The sequence below is a fragment of the Arachis duranensis genome, chromosome 2 (genome assembly GCF_000817695.3).
Source record: "Arachis duranensis cultivar V14167 chromosome 2, aradu.V14167.gnm2.J7QH, whole genome shotgun sequence".
Classification (NCBI taxonomy): domain Eukaryota; kingdom Viridiplantae; phylum Streptophyta; class Magnoliopsida; order Fabales; family Fabaceae; genus Arachis; species Arachis duranensis.
The window spans coordinates 46,228,871-46,229,519 of NC_029773.3; positions in this window are offsets into that span (position 1 = coordinate 46,228,871).

Consider the following 649-nt stretch of genomic DNA (forward strand, 5'->3'; position numbering starts at 1 on the left):
TTGTAGATCTACTTTTGTTCCTTCCTTTCTCTTTCAATTCAATTCAAGGTAAATCATAATAATTGTGTTCCTTTTGATTTGTTGTTGTTAATTCTTTGCAATAATTGTTGTTAGATTTTGTTCTTGTTGTTGATTTACTATGCTTTCCTTTTATGCCTTCCAAGTATTTGATGAAATGCTTGGTTGGATTTTATGGTAGAATTTTATACTCTTGGCTTGGAAAGGTAACTTAGGAACTCTTGAGTTACTAATGTCCAAGTAATTGATGATTGGGAGCCATTTACTCTAGTTCTTACTAATTGAATTAGTGGAGAGTTAGGACCTATAGACTTGGATTGATATATCTCATTCAACTTTCCTTTAGAATTAGTTAGAGGATGATTTAGTGAGATTAATCCTTGCCAATTTTCATATTGTGGTTAGTAATTAGGATAGAGATCTTTGACCATCAACCCTTGCCAATTATTTTTTAGCCATTAGTTTACTTTTTGCCATTTATTTTTCATGTTTCTTATTAAAACCCCAAAAATAACTCACAACCAATAACAAGACACTTTATCGTAATTCCTAGGGAGAACGACCCGAGGTTCAATACTTCAGTTTATAAATTTAGGGGTTTGTTTTAGTGACAAAAAATCTTTTGTATGTA